The 15004-nt window shown below is 48.2% G+C and overlaps 1 long non-coding RNA gene across 1 annotated transcript in view; it reads right to left on the bottom strand.

The window, feature by feature from the left end:
- LOC125153924 (uncharacterized) overlaps positions 1-15004 on the bottom strand; it is a 134750-nt gene that overhangs the window by 113496 nt on the left and 6250 nt on the right. The window contains exons 2-4 of the long non-coding RNA XR_007147624.1: positions 8405-8470; positions 7824-7923; positions 6978-7121 (exon numbers count right to left, since the gene is read on the bottom strand). This is a non-coding gene — a long non-coding RNA (uncharacterized LOC125153924). The remainder of the gene's footprint in view (positions 1-6977; positions 7122-7823; positions 7924-8404; positions 8471-15004) is intronic.

The raw sequence follows: 15004 nt of genomic DNA, 5'->3' as shown, positions 1-15004 counted from the left end.
GCCGCCCCGAGAGGGGGAATAGTATCTGTCTTGCCCCACTGCTATATCCCCAGTGCCCAGGACAGTGCCTGGCACATGTGGATGCCCCAAAATATTTGTTAAATGAATAAAGATGGAGAAACATAAGCTAGATCAGTTATTACCAACCACCCCCCATGGACCAAACCCAGTCTACCGCCATTTTTACAAATAAAGTTTTATTAGAACACAGCCATACCCACTTGTGTTTGCCCATCTTCTGTGGCTGCTTGCTTTCTTTTCCTTCCTTCCTTCCTTCCTTCCTTCCCTCCCTCCTTTCTTTCTTTCTTTCTTTCTTTCTTTCTTTCTTTCTTTCTTTTTTTGAGAGAGAGAGCTCAAGCAGGGGAGGGGCAGAGAGAGAGGAAGAGAGAGAATCCAAAGTAGGCTCACGCTGTCAGCACAGAGCCCGACATGGGACTCGGACCCATGACTGTGAGAACATGACCTGAGCCGAAAACAAGAGTCAGATGCTTAACAGACTGAGCCACCCATTCTGTGGCTGCTTTCGTGCTACAAAGGCAGAGATGAGGAACTGCCCCAAAATCATCTGGTCCATGAGGCAAAAATATTTACAATCTCACCCTCTTCAGAAAAGTCTGCTAACTGCCAGACTAGATTCCAATCTCTCAAGAGGTAACAGGAAAACCGGAAAGTTTTATGAGGAATAAATGCAATTTCCTCCCAGGCCCATCCTCCATCCAACAAGATGGTGTAGATGGGAATGGAGCTGTGTTTTGGAAACTTCAGGAACTCAAGGTGTGGAGTGCCTGAAAGGAAGCTCTTGGACAGGGCCCGGCAGTCACTACTGATCATGCTGCAGTTAGAACCGAACATAATGAGCCAAGGCATTGATTGAGGCATAAGTGATGGCAAATACAAACGTGATGACCAGAGGTGACAGTGTTCATGGTCAAAGTCAGAGGCTGAGCTCTGGCATTGTCACAAGCACCATGGAGGAGGAAGGGCCTTGGCTTCTTGTCATTCTTGGTCTTAATCGGCTGTAATGGATGTGTCACCTTCCAGGGCCAGGTGGACCCACAGCATGCTGTGATTGATCATCGGTGCCATCTGAGTTTCTCAGCAACCTCGGCCTATTCGTTCTGTACTAAACGGACAAGGGTTCATTGACATCCATGAATGAATTCATCGATGTGCGGAGCAAAGTGTCAACCCAATGGGGCAAGGTAGACCAAGAGGCATTTGAGAGCTCAGGTAAGCAGCTGGGGTCTGGGCAATGGCAGGGAGAGTCCAGCCTGGGCTGGAAACTACTGGCAGGGACTATAATGTGCACAAATACATTGTGGAGGGGCAAAGACCATGAGAACAGTACCAGGGAAGAGTTGACACTTGGGGCAAGGCCTCTAAAAACAAGGTCTGTGGAATGTCAGCCTTAGGCTCACAGAGCTTATAAAAACTGAGACTTCTGGAACCACTGAACCAGAATCTCTTGGGGGAATCTGGAAATCTATATTTTTAACAAAGATCCCAGGTGATTTTTGTGCCCGAGAATTTGAAATCTACTGAACTAAGGCAGTAAGATTCCTGTCTACTTTGGTTCATACTACCTAGAGTCAGAGCCACTGGGTGAGGAAGGAGGAAGAGGTAAGTCAACACTTCTCGTTAGAACAAAAGGGGTAATTCTGGGATCTTGCACTAAAGAACACAAGTTTTCTTATGTACTCCTCTTGAAAAGCCATGATGTGCTTGAATGAGCTGATCTGGCCATCTTTGGTCCACTCAAAAGCATTACCTTACTTAACTATTGCACCAACCCAGAGTCAGTGATAGAGAAGGCTAGACTAAAGCAGGGAAATAATATGCAAGAATCAAAATCTGGTAATGACAGAGCTGGCCTCCCCTCTTCCCTTCCTCCCTCCTTCCCTTCCTCCCTCTTCTCCTTCTTTCGTTCCTTCATCAGAGTAGGTCAACAGAATGTCTTAGGTCTGATCACTAGGAGGCAGACTGTGAACCAAGGATTCGAGTGCAAGTAATTCCTCAAGGAAGGGGTCCAGGAGCAACCAATAAGGAAGTGGAGACGTTAGCACAGGGAAGAGAAAGCAGGTAACCAAGGGCAGTTACAGGTGAAGCTCCAAATGCACCCTGAACCCACGGCCATCTCTGGGCTGAAAATTATCTCCAGGCCTTGATGGAAAGACACCAGACTTTTGTACTTGCCCATCAGTCATTGGCAGCTGCCGTTGGGGTGAGAGGCAAAACTCCCAGACATCTCCAGCTTTCAGAATAAAATCTTAAGAAATACCAGCATCCAAGGGCATTGTTCCAGAAGTCAACCATTTTGGAGCAATTTCATACTTCCCAGCCTGAAGCTCCGTCCCAGCCCTTGTCTGTGTTCATGTTGGTGTCAGGGCCCCCAGAATGACATCTATCATAGGACTTGTGATGATATTAAAGTAGAGAAAACTTATGGGCCAACAAGGGCATCTTTTATCACCCCACATCCTTTCTCTTCCTTTTGCCAAGGCTGTGGTTTTTTTCCTGTAAGCAGGAAGGTTTGAATGCCCACCAGCTGCATACAAATTCTCCCTGTGTTCCTTGCTTAATCTACCTCCAGCTCAATTTTTTTTAGGAACTTCCTGCTGACTCCCAATCACCTTCTTGCTTCAAGTTTTTTAGAGCCTTGATGGAAACTCTGGTCTGCAAAAATTATTCACCTTGGGGCTGTCAAATACAAAATGCACCAGACAATTAACGAGAAGATTTCATGCAGGCTACTACAATAGGAAGATAATTCAGTAATAAGGATGTCTCAGTGGAAAGGAAGAGCGTTTGAGGTGGGTTTGGAAGTCATTTGGCGGGAGGGTTGGAAGGCATTTCACAAGTCTTGGGGGAATCATGAAAAGGTATAGAGACCCTCATATCTGGGTCACTGAGGAAAGCGGAGGTGGGTCTTATGTTGGAATATGTAAGAGGGAGGGCGGTACTTTGTGATAAGCCATGTTCCTGGAAAACAAAAACATAAGGATGGTTTTTTTTTTTATTTTTTTTATGTTTATTTATTTTTGAGACAGAGGGAGAGACAGTGCGCGAGCAGGGTAGGGGCAGAGACAGAGGGAGACACAGAATCCGAAGCGGGCTCCAGGCTCTGAGCTGTCAGCACAGAGCCCGACACGGGGCTTGAACTCACAGACTGCAAGATCATGACCTGAGACAGTCAGACGCTCACCCGACTGAGCCACCCAGGCGCCCCAACATAAGGATGTTTCTTTTTTTATTTTATTTTTTTTTAATTTTTTTTTTTCAACGTTTATTTATTTTTGGGACAGAGAGAGACAGAGCATGAACAGGGGAGGGGCAGAGAGAGAGGGAGACACAGAGTCGGAAACAGGCTCCAGGCTCTGAGCCATCAGCCCAGAGCCCGACGCGGGGCTCGAACTCACAGACCGCGAGATCGTGACCTGGCTGAAGTCGGACGCTTAACCGACTGCGCCACCCAGGCGCCCCCATAAGGATGTTTCTTAAGCCTCACTGTTTTGGGGCACCTGGGTGGCTCAGTCAGTTAAGCTAACTCAGCTCAGTTAGTTTAGCTAACTCAGTCAGCTAAATCTCCAAGGCATGTTGAAGAGAGGGAGTTTCTGTGATTCACGGACACCTGAGCCAAAGCTCTGTCCTTTGAGAGGAGCTGGGGTCATCACTTGATATTTTCCCCCAGACTCCTGTCTTTGTGAGGATGACCTCCCCAAAGTTCAATAGCTTTGGGCTTGGTTACTACTGGTCTACCTCACAGCTACAGAAGACCGTGGCTAAAGGGAAAGTAACCCAGCGCAGGAAGAGAGAAAGCACATGCACAAAGTCAAGCGCGGCCACCGTGCAGAACAGCTGCTGAAATCAGGCGGCCACGAGCTTGGACTCTGACTTCCCTAAGCAGAAACCATGACTTCTCACATATGGCGGGTCCATGCCCTCTGACAACTTCTCAGCAATCTTTGCAAGGAATGCCTCTGTTATCTGTAGGCTAAAATGGTAGGAACAGAATGAACGCTGGACCCAACTTAGTGTAACAGGCATACAGCCACCCTCCACTTGCCAGGGAATGGGTGCCGTTGACCTGCTCCTGCGGGCCGGTCTTCATCATCCTATTGTTTGTCTCCTGCCCATTCAGGGTCACAAACTCAGCTTCCTAATCCAACAGCATGGACTTGTATAGCAGTCTAGATTTTACCCCACATTTCATCACACTTGATCCTCACAGTGAGGGAGGGAGCATCTATCCCACTGTACCTATTTTTTTGAAGTTTGCTTGTCTTGAGAGAGAGGGTGCAAGTGGGGGAGGGGCAGAGAAAAAGAGAGAGGGAAAGAGAGAGAGAGAGAGAGAGAGAGAGAGAGAGAGAGAGAGAGAATATCCCAAGCAGTTCCGCACCATCAGTGCGGAGCCTGACGCAGGGCTCAAACCCACAAACTGTGAGACCACTACCCCTGCCAAAATCGGACGCTCAACAGACCAAGCCACCCAGAAGCCCCTCCACTACATCTATTTTTAAAGAAGAAGCCAAGAATGGAAAACGACTTGCCCAGTGTCACACTGCTGGTAAGTAGCAGCGTTAGAGAAACCCTAGTCTCCTGGGTGACATTCCCGACATCGTTTCTCATCTCTGCCAAGTTCCTCCCCTGCTTTATTTGCATTAATAAGTGGGACTTGGAGACAGAAACAATCTTTTCCCTAATCGCGGACTTCAGCTACTCCTCGAGAGATGTATTCTATGTTTCCCCAATTACTTCACCTCTGGAGACAAAGAATATGCTCCATTGGGGTTTTTCTAACCAGGAAGATGCCCTTATCTGGCAAGGATGCTGCCCACGGAGAGATCTTTCCATTTTCCCCCAAAGGTTAGAGAGAGAAAGAGAGAGAGAGAGAGAGAGAAGCCTTTTAATTCTGTTTTCATTTAAATAGCCACGGGAATTGGGAACTCAAGATAACCAATCAGTTATTTGCTAGTGGAATTTTCCTGGTAAGGAGAGAGAGCACTTAGACCCAAAATGTATACATTTCTTCCAAAATGTCATTCAACATCTATCTCTTTCCCAGATAGTGACAAACGTTCCGTGTTCCTGTCAAAATGCCAGCTTTCAGCACCAGCCTTAATAATAAAAGCCAGATCCAAAATCCAACAGAGAAATTGCAACTTTGCCAGCAAAGAGTTTATCATCCCATTTTATTTTAAGGTGCCAGGGTTACTTTTTTTTTTTTTTAATTTCCTTTCTGTTTTCTCCTAATTAAAAAAAAATCATCAGTCTATTCCTTTCATTTGATGTCCTTCCGGAGAACCTTTCACTAATACATGTTTTTTTTTCCCTAAAATATGATTGTGGGATATCTCAAAATAATTTGCTTAAAAAATACCCACACAGACATCACTCGCGGTTCTAATTTGGCTAAAGCTGTTAACAACTGTGTGACACTAAATAATAAACAGTATGTAAAAAGAGAGAATTGCCCTTATTTATTTTGCAAGACTGATTTTCCCCTGATTTTTCTTTCCTCTCCTTCACCAGCAGCCCCACACCGAACACACACACGTACACACACACATCTATCTGAGGAGACAGGGGGAACTTATAGCCCAGAAGCATGGCCAGGTTATCCTGTAAGTAGGTATCCTGTGAATAAGATATAGATTTATCCACCTTGTATTTGCACATCTCTGCAGACACTCTGGGGATCACAGTAATGAGACGCACTAGCCTGAATCCGAGGGAGGGCCTCAGGATACAGTGAGGACCCAGAAAGGTCAGGAACACTAACCGTAGGGGCTGAGATGTTGGGGGAAAGAGACCTCTACAGAGGACTTACTACGGGATTGTTATGTCCTATGCACCATCCTGAATGCTTTACACAAATTCTCCCATTATAGCCCCCCACAAACCACCATGAGATGGCTATTAATGTTATCCCCATTCTACAGATAGGAAAACTGAGGCTGATGGAGGGCAAGGGACTTGCCAAAGTCATCCAGCCATAGGTGACAGAGCCAGGAATTCATCTGGGGTAATCTGACTCCACAGTGCAAGCTCTGAAGAGTCCAGAAGGCTCCAGAACATTCTGTGCACATTGCATTGTCATTCAGAGACCTCTGCTCTCTCCCTGTCATCCTGGGGCAGCCCTCCTAGCCCCACCAGGACTCCAGAAATCCAGAAATCGTGCTCTGGAGAGACGTCTGAGCCATGGTCGGGGCTGCCTCACCCCTCCTTCTTCCCCCATCAGACATCAATGACGAAAGGCTGTCTCTGGGACTGTGGCCACAACTCTCTTCCTGTGGCTCCTTTTGGTCACCGAGCCCTGCTGTCCTGTTTCTTGGCAACTTTGCCTCTTTGTAGTGTCCAAGTGTTAATTGCTTAACACCAGAGATTGTGCAGCTGTTGTCATGGTACCTCCCTGGCCCCTTCCCACCATCATCTAAGACACATGCAGCAATTCCGGCCTCCAGAAATCTCCCACCTGGGCCCATCTGTGGTTCCTTTGGCCCAGCCCCAAACTCACTCTTTGGCCATCTTTCCTACCAAACACGGCCCCACCTAGGGTCAGAAACATGTTTATGATGCCTGGGCCAGGAACCACACTCTGCAATTTGTAAGCAGTGCGCTCAGTTGCCCCCAACCACCCTTTGATGTGAGGACTGTCATTATCCCTCCTCTACAGATGGAGAAATGGACCGGAGGTAAGTGACAGAGCAAGGACCTGACCCCAGCAGTAACAGACTAACGAGCCCATGTTCTTACCACTATGCTAAACAAATAGTTACAGCAGTGTTAATAGTAACAGGGACAAAATAAGCTTCTGAAAAAGAGGGAAAAATCCACAAAATTCATTCAACTCTCTGCAAGCAGATGAACTCCAAGAGGGAAGGGGACTTGTCTCAGACACCAGAACAGGATTCAGCACACGGCAGATGTTTCGTCAAGAGCTTTGAATAAATGCATGAATGAATGGTGTGTGGACTCACCTGGTTCCTCTATTCTTTCAACACACAGACCACGTGTCAGGCTGGAGGCTAGAAGCTGGGGTTACAGAGATGAGCAGAGTATGTTTCCATCCCGCAAAGAGCTCAGGGTCCAATGTCGGGGACAGGCACATCTGGTACAGGTTCCTGGGCGAGAAGGAAGCCCAGAGAGATGTTCACCTTATATATCTACGTCACCACACCAGGCTCTTTGCAATCACAACAGGCCAGGTCTCTCACTCAAGCTGTGGGTAGCAAAGGTCGTCATTCCCCTGAGGAAGTTTATCCTTCCTGTCATCACGGACTGAGGGACAAAGATGGACTCCAGGAACCCCAAAGCACAGGGTCCCGCATCCGAGGATGCTGTACCGGGTTCACCTGTATGGCGAATAGCTGTATGCGCCAGATGTAATGAATCTGGTGGATTGCTGCTTACAGGCGGCCCAAAATTATTCAATGGCTAGCGCAGGGAGCAGCTGATAAACAGCCAGACTGTGAGAGTATGTCAGGGCTTTGCCACCTTACAAATTACATAAGAATGGGCAAATTAGCATAGATGAGGAATCGATACACACAGTCCCTGGATCTTTCTTTTTCTGCAAGTACCTGCATGGGAAGAACTTAGAATAGGCAACAGGCCATCCTCTTCTGGAATATGCTGGAATACGGAGGAAGGTGGCTGAAAGCGGGCACCTCCAGTTTACAAATTACTGGAAAGGGGAGATGCTGCCTGGGTTGGAGGTGGGGCGGTGGGGGCAAAAGAAGTACTCGGTGCCGTGAGCCCCAACATAGCCCTTATCATTAGCCTTGGACTCAGACATCTCTTCACTGAGATGTCTGTTCACTCACCTGTTCAACACATAGTTATGTTTTCTGAGCACTTCCTGGGTCCCATGCACTGTTCTCCATGTCGGGGGCACAGGAGTAAATGCCTCTGGGGACTTACATTCTGCTGGGGGAGACAGACAATAAAAATAAAAATAAACAGGGGAGCCTGGGTGACTGAGTCGGTTAGGGGTACGACTTTGGCTCAGGTCATGATCTCGAGGTTCATGAGTTTAAGCCCCGGGTCGGGCTCTGTGTTGACAGCTCAGCCTGGAGCCTGCTTCGGATTCTGTGTCTCCCTCGCTCTGCCCCTCCCCGACTTGTGCATGTGATCACTCTCTTGCTCTCTCTCTCAAAAAATGAATAAACATTTAAAAATTTTTTTAAATAATGAAACAAAACAAAAATAAACATATAACAAAAGCAAGACCAGCAGGGGGCGATACACACTGTGTAGAAAGCTAAAAAGGATGCTGGGATAGAAGTCACAGGACGGAGGTGGGATGCCATTCTGATGGCATCATCAGATGGGAAGTGACTTGTGGGGGTGACGTGTGAGCTGAGAGCTCACCCTCCCGACCTGCACTGTCCGCACGGGTACCCACCGAGCGTTTGAACTATGGCCAGTCCGAAGAGAGCTTGCCATCAGCATACAGTCCACACCAGAAGACCTAGTACAAGAGAAAGAGGTAAAATATGTAATTAATCCTTTTTACAATATTGATCAGATGTTATGATGATAATATTTGGGGCAATGGGGATTAAAGAAAATTAATTTCCTATTTCTTTTTATTTTTTAACATGGCTACCAAAAAATTTGAAATTTCCCACGGGGCATCCATTCATGGATGGCACTGCATTTCCAATGGATGGCTCTGCTCCCGACAGAAAGAAAGGAAAAACAAGAGCAAAGGTTCGAAGCGTTGGGGCAGTGGGACATGTCTTTGTCCTCGATCTACCGCTCGTTGGCTATGTGAACTTGGGAGGTTCAGAGCATCCTTGGTGCTGAAAGGGGTGTTAATCACACTTTCCTCCTGTGGGCAACGACAGGAATGCATGAGATAAGGAGTTTACATTAAGGATTTCTTCTCGACTGCCTGCCATGTGGGAATGGAACAGAGCAGGTATGCTGGTGGCCCATGTGGCCATGGACATAACCCTTCCCTTCTGGAGATTCAGGAGAGCAAGGCTGAAATAATCTACTGGGCTTTCTTGGCTGTCAGCCTTCCTCTGCCTCCACCGTCTGTCTGTCCCGAGACCCCAGCACAGGCCCTGGGCCTCGCCTCCAATCCCAGCACCGCCTTTTTCAGCTGCTGTGGTTCTTTCTAGGTGTGAGCTCATTGGAAAAAACAAGAGCCAATTTTCATCACAGAAACTTGGGAGATTTTACTATCATATCGATGTCTGGCTGGGAGCAGAATGAGCTTGTCCAGCCTCACTTGAAATTGCTTTTCTGAAGCAGGCTTCTAAGGAAGAAAGGATCATTCCACCAGATGGACTTCAGGATACCTCTCCAGCAGGGGCGGGGGTGGGGGCAGGGGACAGGGGACAGTGGCCTTCCAGAACCTCCCCTCCCGGGTCTCTCCCCAGCTCACTCTGTCGGAGGGCTCCCGCTGTGGATGGCAAGTGGCAATGTGGCGACATGGGGCTAAGAACCACTGGTTGAGGCGGACGGGGTCGTTGGGAGCTTTCAGTGAGGTTATTGAAGCTGCTTTAATGAACAGCAGGTACTCAACACATTCTGTTTCTCTGTTCTTTTACCACTCTCTTCTCCATTTCCTGTGGCTTGGGAAGAAGGGGAGGCCCATCCCATGTCTCTGCTTCTGTCCTGAGAGAATCAACGTAATTCTCCTCCAGAGCCTAGTGGGCTCTTGGAATTGAAGACAGCATGGTGGGCTCTTACCCAAACCCACTTCTGGTCTCCAGTGGTCATCTATAGGCAGCACACTCTATCCTGTGCTTTGCAGACATTATCTATTTCTCCATTTGACAGGAGAGGAAAGTAAGTCTCAGACTTCATGAGACTTGACAAGGCCCTGTGAACAGCTAACTGGCAAAACCAGGACTCCAGAGCCAGCATTCCCAATACTCCATTCCTACCTCCAGGACCATCCCAGAATCACCCCAGAACAGCAGGTGGTCTGTCCTCTGCTTAAAAACTCCAGCGATGGTAAGCTCACTACCTCACAAGACACCTACCAGCTAGCACTTACTGTGCATGAATTGGATGCCACACTCTGTTCCAAGGGCTCCGGTTACTCAACTTATCCTGATTCTACTCCTGTGAGGCAGGTACTGTTGCTTCCTTCTTTCCAAGGGGAAGATACCGAAGTCTCCTCTGTTCACTGACTTGTCCGCAAGATAATAAATGACAGACCAAGAGCTAACAAATACCAAAGCCCAGACCCTCCGTCCTTCTGAGGAATTTCATGACCTATATGCCTAGGGGGACCCAGGAGAGTCCAGTGGGTCCAGTGGGCAGGGCAACTGGGCATCTCCACCACACACTAGAGACCATCACCAATGCCTACAGATGGGAGGGCATGTTTCCAATGGCCGTCATCCTAAAGACGCCTCAGACCCTCTGTACACAAGACAAACCCCTGCCTAGAATGAAAGCTGTCTGTGAATGACCCATCAGCATTCCTTAAGAAGGCCATGCTGCTCTATTCACGATCGCCTCCTACCGTATGTGATAAGCTGTGACGTATGGTGTTCATTTACTCTACTGCTCCCGCAGAAATATGGCGGGCACAATCAATTTCCTTGTTTGTTCTCTGACCCACTGTTCTTGGGTTAAGCAGCCTGCTTTGTCTACATTTGTCAGTTGATACAAGCTTCTCCCTGCCATAGGCACTGCTATTGATGAACATCGTCAGAATACGGAGCCTTGAATAATGTATAAAGGATTCAACATGCAAAGTGTCCCTAGGAAAGGGAGGGGGTTTGGGGGTGGGGAGAGAGAGTGTTATATGTTTTCTCTGTTGGAGCGCCTTCATTTACAAAGCATATTTGTCAAGTCTTTTGCTAAGAGTAATGCCACGGAACAGCCTCCCATCATTCTTGTTAATGGGACTGTCTGTGTGTTACAGTAAACAGCTATAACTCTTCTGCTAGAGCCATTGTACAAAAGGCAGAGTTTTTCAGCATCCAATTAAGGGTGTCTCCAATTTGCCAGCCAGCATCATGAGTGCTGTGGCTCAGCCATCAGGCAACCTGGGCATTGTGAGGCTTCTCAGAGGACAGAGGGAACTGGGAGGGCTGGGCTGCCCTGCCTACACTCAGCCAAGGGGTCTGGAACTCAGCTCTCGTCCTGGACACCCCCTGCTATCCTTCAAAGGCTACCATGTCATACCAGCTGAGTGCTCAAAGATGTCGGCCTGGTATGCCAGGTCTTTCCCAGACTCTTACAAAGACAGGAGAACATACGAGCTCTGGGACACATCCACATGCGTTCCAATCTCAGCTCAGCTACACGCTAGCTGTGGGACCTTGGGCAAGTTACTTGACTTCTCTGAGCTTTGGTCTCCAATGTGTAAAAGGGGACAAATCACAACACTTGCTTTAGAGGGTTGTTTTGAGAATCAAGTGAGACTAGGTGATGCACAGTCACATGGCCATCGTCAATCATCATCATCACCCCTAGCCTCGGACATGGCTTTTTCCTCACCTCTCTGTGCCTAGTAGATCAGTATACATTTTTCACGTTTCACTTCCTGACAACTGCACTCAACAGACACTCGTCTCCATTAAGATTCCCAGTAGGGAGGGAACTGCCAAGAACCAGGTCCACACATCTCTCCCATAACTACCTTCTGGGTAGGTTCTACAGCCCCATTTCACAGATGAGAACACTGAAGCTTGGAGAGTTGCAATCGCTCACTGAAGGGTTCATGGCTCTCAGGTGAAAGAGTAAGAGCTAGACACCCAGCCTGCCTGGATCCAGAGTCCTGTGCTCCCCACTTCTCTCAGGTCTAGCCATGATCCCAGCCCAGGGTCAGGCCTCCTCACCTGGCCATAATTACAACCTTTTCGGACCATATTCCCACATGCATGGGTCTCAAGGAAGCGTCTAAAGTCCTTAGAACCACAGAATGTCTCAGTTTTATTCTTGCATGTATTTATTTTTTAAATGTGTGAGATGCTAAGAACCTAAGCTTGTCATTCATTTCATGTGCCTGCATTTTGTGGTCTGAGAAGCAAGGGTCTGGTTTCAGGAGCTCACCCAAGGCCACCCAAGGCATAGAGTGTGTGGCAAAATCAGGGTTAGAACCCGGATCCCCTGATCTGTAATCCACCCCAACCAGGCAGACACATGATCTTTCCAAGTTGTCTATTCACTGGCTCTGGCTTTCGTGCCTTGCGGGAGGAAGATGGAAGGGTCTTCAGTCACCTGCCTCCTGTCCTGGTCTGCATCCCTCCCCCTACAGTCCTGCCGCCTCCTCGGTGTCACTTTGTCCAGAGAGATGGAGAGTGGCTTAAGCCTTCCTCCAAGAGGAAAGCTTTCATATCCACTCACTCGGTCCCCAGCAAACCATCTGAGCATCAGCTGTGCTCCCCATCTCGTGCTGGGAGCTGGAGAGCTGGTGATGGGCAAGACACGGACTTCATTTGCAAGGTTCTCCTACAACACTGGGGAAGAAGGAACAGTAACCAGGTGCACACAGAGGGGCTGAGGGGCATGTGCTGCAATCATGACTCCTGGTGGCATGTGTCCAATGCTCGGTTTTGCATGGTGCTCTTCTGAGTGTTATGAAAACATTAACCCATTTACTCCCCCAAACCACAGACAAGTGGTTTACCATATCTTTGATCACCTAAAGCACAGAAAGGCTCTTAAAGTGTTCCCTAGTTGATGGAAGCACATGCAAAGGGCAATAGGACCATAAAAGAGCGTCCAAATTTGGGAGAGATTTCCAGACAAAACCTGGTCGTGGAGGAGATGTTTCTTCTTAAAAGGGAAGTGGTTCCCCCAAAGATGGTTGCACACTGTGAGCAGAAGCCCAGATGAGGACGTGCAGGCACAGGTCTAAGACACTGGGGCACGAGAAAGCGTGACTTGCTTGCAGAACCAAAGTAAGGCTCTTGTGCTCTAGGGGAGGCCTCTTCCAAGGCAGGAACAGACCGAGGACATCTCTCAATGTCCCCTTCCTCAAGGCCGTTTGTCCCTTAAGCGATTTCACTGAGCACTCACCGTGCGCCAGGTTGTGAGACGACAGAGGTAAATAAGACCCAGCATGTACCCACAAAGGGCTCCCTGTTCAGAGGGACAGGCAGACTATTTTAAGATTGCATTGCAAAGACAATGCTTGACACTCGCCTGGGGCACTACGGAGTGTGGGTGACAAGCGCTGAACCAGGGACATCCAGAGAACATGGTGCCTGTGCTGCATCTCACAGTGTGATGAGGAAGAAGCCAGGTGTTCCCTGCGTTTGAGGTCAAGGGGCAGCAGCAGCAGAAGACGCGTCAAAGGAGCACACAGCGTGCACACAGCGTGAGCAAACGTACGCGGACAGGAAGTTAGCTGTCGTGTGCAGCATCCTTGGCTGTTACAACAGCCAACTTTCCCTTGGCGCGTGTCCAGGCATCAGCCCACCAGGTGTTCTGGGAAGATAGTCCCCGCCCTCGGAAATGAACCATAATCTGTCTGGACCAATCACGGTCATGTCAGTGATTGGTGTAGGCACGTGGTCCAGTGGTAACCAATGCAGGAGCTTCTGAGGAAGATATTTCACCCACAGTAAGAAACAGACAAGGAGGGGCGCCTGGGTGGCTCCGTTGGTTGAGCGTCAAACTCTTGATTTCAGCTCAGATTATCATCTCATGGTTCATGGGATCGAATCCCTCAGCAGGCTCCACACTGATGGTGCAGAACCTGCTTAGGGTTCTCTCTCTCTCTCTCTCTCTCTCTCTCTCTCTCTCTCTCTCTCTCTCAACCTCCCCTACTCAAGCATGCTCTCTCTTAAAATTAATAATAAAAATAAACTTAAAAAAAAAAGAATTAGACAAGGAAAAAAAAACTCCCCTTCCTTCCTGAGGATGCAGGAAGGCAGGATACCTCTCTCCAGGTTTCTTACAAGGATGAGGACACAGGCTGGAAGGGAAATGATTTATATTCTACGTGCAGAACAAAGAATAAAAAGAAGTTGTATCCTTATTGAGATCATAGTGCCTCCAAACCAACCAGCCTGGGACTGTCCATCTCTGGACGTTTTATTATGTAAGACATTAAAGACCTGTATATTCTAAGCCTCTTATTGGTTTGTTTTTGTTTGTTTGTTTTGTTTTTTTAATGTTTATTTATTTTTTGAGAGAGACAGAGGGCAAGTGGGGGAGGGGCAGAGAGAGAAGCAGACACAGAATCCGAAGGCTCCAGGCTCTGAGCTATCAGCACAGAGCCCGACACAGGGCTTGAACTCACGAACCGTGAAATCATGACCTGAGCCGAAGTCAGACGCTTAACTGACTGAGGCGCCCCAAGGCTCTGTCGGTTTGAATTCTCTTTCTTATAAGGCAAAGTATCATCATGTCCAAGGAGAAGCTACCAGCAGCAAAGTGTGGCTAAGGCAAAAGGCAGCAGTGGTCAGTGGGGATGGGAAGGTAGGTTTGGGATGAGGAAAGCCCGCACATTAAAGGAAAGTTCCATTCCAAGGTCAGCAGAGAGAAGGAGAGCCAGGGAGGTGTGGGGCTGCAGGAAATGGAGGTTTAATGTTTGTGTAAATTGAAAGAAGGAATCTACTTGGAAATGAGAAAAAGCAAGATTAAAATGGAAAACACAGCCCCAAAGCTATTAATACCCAACAGATCCAAATTGAAAAATAAAAGCAATGGGTGAAGCATATAGTTCTCAAAATGAATTCGTGTCATAAACCATTAACATCAGCTCTACCTTATTACCTGTAATTCCAGGGAGAGGGGCCGCAAGCCGCACGGGGCACATGTCTGATTGGAGGTGTGCCAGAACCCTGCTCCCAGGCCAACCCTCCTCCCTCCTCTTGAGACCACCCTGCTCTCAGCATCCTCTCTCACTCTTTCAGAGGCCAGGGAAAACCCAAGCTGCCCTTGTCCTGGGGAGGACCTCAAGCATCAGCAAATGTGGTTGCCAAGAGGTTCTGAAGGTGTGCAAGCTCCTGGTGAGGTCACCCCTTCTTTCCTCCGTTAGGCATCCCTCCCTATATAGATCTCCAAGACCAACCTGTCCATG

Source organism: Prionailurus viverrinus, chromosome E3 (genome assembly GCF_022837055.1).
Source record: "Prionailurus viverrinus isolate Anna chromosome E3, UM_Priviv_1.0, whole genome shotgun sequence".
Classification (NCBI taxonomy): Eukaryota; Metazoa; Chordata; class Mammalia; order Carnivora; family Felidae; genus Prionailurus; species Prionailurus viverrinus.
Note: the sequence above shows the minus strand (reverse complement) of the source record. Positions and strands in the feature narration are given on the sequence as shown.